Source organism: Malurus melanocephalus, unplaced genomic scaffold (assembly GCF_030028575.1).
Source record: "Malurus melanocephalus ecotype Western Australia unplaced genomic scaffold, MMel_1.1 scaffold_59, whole genome shotgun sequence".
NCBI lineage: Eukaryota > Metazoa > Chordata > Aves > Passeriformes > Maluridae > Malurus > Malurus melanocephalus.
In genome coordinates this window covers 2389209-2392743 of record NW_026623291.1, presented here as the reverse complement: position 1 = coordinate 2392743, position 3535 = coordinate 2389209, and positions in this window count along the sequence as shown.

Sequence of the window (3535 nt, the reverse complement as noted above, 5' to 3'; positions counted from 1 at the left end):
CCGCGGCGGGGACCCCCGCGCCCCGCTCCGCTCCGCTCCGCTCCGCCCGCCGCCGCGTCGCCATTTTGCCGTTCGCTCTTCCCCTCCCGGAGCGCGGCCGGGCCGGGCCGGGCCCTCCGTCCCCTCCGTCCCTTCCCTGCCGGGCCCGGCCCTCGGCAGAGCCCCGGCCGGCTCCCGGGGATGGGGCGCGGGCCCGGGGGGTGACAGGCCCGGGCGGCGCTGCCCGCGGGGTGACAGCGGGGAGGGGCTGTGAGGGGACGCGGGCGGCACGGCCGGGCCGGGAGGTGACAGGGCAGAGGTCTCGGTGCCCGGGAGGTGACAGCGGGACCGGGCAGGGCAGAGCTCCCCGCGCCCCGGAGGTGACACCGGCGCCGGGCAGGGCTCCCCGCACCCACTGGCCCCTGGGACAGGGGACACCCCGCTCCCCGCGGCACGGAGAGGATTCATTGTCTGCCAAGCGTGTGCGGGCGCTTCTCATTTCGTGTCACTGCCTGGGGGACAGAGAAGGGAGGGACGGGATAACGCGCCTCAAACAGAAACTTTACACCCTCGAAAGCCTCGTCTGYGCCTGGTCAGAGCCATGTGCGGCAGGAGCGGTGGGTGCGTGCCGCGGGTGAGGTTCTCTCTCCCGGAGAGCCTGGATGGGCGTCACTCGGTTTGGGTGATAGCGGCGGGATGCTCCGTGTTCCTCTGGAGCTGCCCGGTCACCGGCCGTGCCCAGGGAGGCAGCGGCTCGCAGGGCTTCACCTGCCACGTGCTTCCCTCCCGGGGAAACCTCCAGCAAGGGCGATTCTGTTTCCTCCAGAGGAAGGCTCTCTCTTTGCTTTCTTGTCTTTATTTCCTGGAAGTTTTTCCCAGCGGCTCTGGTTCTGCCAGGAGTTCATGGGGGAAAGCACAGCTCCTCTGATAGTGACAGGGATGGCAGTGACCTTTGGTGTCCATCATCTCTGCTGGTCTTATTGCACCTCTGCTGGCACACAGCTTGTGCCTGGATGGGCAGTTCCCTTGGCTTTTGTCATTCTGTACCTCTGGAGCTGTTGGTAAATTATTGATGATAAGTGGAGCAGATTGACAGGTGACCAGGCAGTTGTCGAGCAGCAAAGTTCATCCATAGCAGTGGGACTGCATTGGGAATTCTGGCAGGAGAACTTGGGGTCGGGATCTGCATTTTGCTTTCCCCCTGGTAACCATAAGGATGTCATGAGAGGGTCACTGCCGTCCCTAGCTGTGTACATGCTTGTGCAGGCCARATCTGAAGTCATGGACAGGCTTTTCTAATGGAATTATTTCCCCTTTCCCATTTTATGCCCRATTTCCAGCCATGCAGGGCTGCCAGTGGTTTGGGAACAGTGCCTTTGGTTTCCAAATGTCGCTTCCTCCTTCCTGCAGCCGTGGGTTTCCTGCTTGCTCCCAACACTGCTGACTTGGCCTCCACTCACCATGCACTGGCTCCTGTGTTCAGGAGGAGCTTTTTTTTCCCCCTAGAGTGGGAATKGGATGCTTCAAAAATGTTGCCACAAACTTCTACAAAGTTACTTAGAAAGAGCTAGAGGCTTCATGAGATGCTATCAGGCCCAACCTTTTCACACCAGGTCCCACTGCTGGCTCTTGGCCGGAACAGTCGGATACTTTCTCTTCTCATTACCAGTTGCAAAAGGGTTTTGACCAAAACCTGAAGGGAAGTGTGGAAGAGTACAGGTTGTTGCTCATTTTCAGTGTGTRTTACTTAAAAATGAGTGAGAAGTTCAGACATTACCAAAAAAGCCCACAATGGGCTGATTTTTGCTCTCTGTCTCCAGGACAATTCCTCTGTGATCCCTGGGGTTGTATCAGTGGCCGGGGAGTAGATTTTKGCTCTTGCTAACTGGTTTTTAAGATTTTTATTTTTCATTTGGTCAAAAAATAAGAAGGCGAAAAAATGCAAAGGATCATTTGGTGTGGAAAAACAGAAGATTCAGAACCTTTTAAGCTGGGCAGAGGGGATTCCTTTGAGGGGACAGATGTGTTAAGGGGGTTGAGAGGTGTCCAATTGTGGAKCAGGGCTGAGCTGGGCATTTTAAATATTTTGGGAAGGGAGAGTTGGGGTGATGCTCAATGATGTGCAGTGTCACGAGATGTTTGAGATGCACCCCTGATGTCAGCAGGGTCTGCCCTGCCTRTCACCCTTTGAGTGTTATCTCAAGCTGGCCAGCAAGGCAGAGATGGATGTTCTGTGCTCTGCCCCCTGCTGCATTTCGGCACTAGCCCTGGCTGGATAACCGTGTCAGTTGTGTGGGTTTCCCCTCATTTTTTGCCCCATTGTATGCATGGAAATCTTSTTTTCAGCTTTCATTTCACTAGTCTTTCGTGAGTGGTTTGTTTTTTTTTCCTGTTTTGTCTTTGAGCAACTTGAGTGAAGATTGCTCAGAGGTGTCAGGAGGCAGCACGGGAAGGAAGGGGACTGTCACATTTATCCCTGGAGGACTGGGGACAGTAGCAGTGCCCACACTGGTAGGAGTGGAGCTGCAATTTGGGAAGGGACTGCAGGGACCCYTCTCTGTGCCTGCTTCAGGAAGGAGCTGCTGGCAGTCAGGCTAAAAACTCCTACCCAGCTCTCCCACCAAAAGAGCCCAAATTAGCCAAATCAGCGATCCCCATGTTCAGCACCAAATGCCACAGAACCAGTTGCCAAGGCTGGAATTTCTCACTTGATCTGATTAACCTTTGTGTCCATGCAAACAACCACATATGTGTCACCAGCGAGCACATGCTGGAAGCTTTTGCCAGTTCTTCTCGGAGCATGTGGGCTGCATCCCACATGGAAAATCCCTGATCCTACACGAAAAGTCCCTGGGGACTACTCAGAAAGAACTGCTGGACCCTTCTGTCCCACATATGGGTGGCATGGATGGAAATCTGTCCACACAGGAGATGCTTTTCCATCCCTSTGGGCATGAGGACAGACAGGATACTTTGGGAATCAGCTCCTTTGAGTTAAATGATGCTGAACCTGTGTGAGGAATTGGGAGTGACGAGTCAAATCTGTGTTTTAAAAAAATCCATGGATGACCCTGTCCCAGCCAAGGTCTCAAGGTCATGGTGGTCTAAGGAATTAATCTCTTTCCAAGGGCCTGATGCTTTCATAGTGGAGGCATGGAGAATTAATTTTCCCAGATCTTTTCCCAAATCCATGTATGGCATCTCCCAGAGCAGCCAACATCCTTAGATGTGCCTTTGCTTGAGCTTTTGGGAGGGGAAGAAGGAACCTGTAGCCAGAGGCAGGGCCAGTCATGCCGTGGGCTTCCTCTTGGCACTGCTGAGTGGAGGGGTGTCCTACTGCCCGCTTCCATCAGGAGTGAGAGGGGGCTTTCTGAGATAATTCCTGACGCTCATTATTTATAGAGAAGCCAAATTGAATTATTAATAAGGAAAATTCAGATAACATTAACAAGTCTCATTTTATAACAGTTTCCCATTAATAAGGAAAATTGGAAATTTATCATTAAATCTGTTCATTAAAACTCACTTTTTTTTTTTTTTTTTTTTTTTTTTTTTT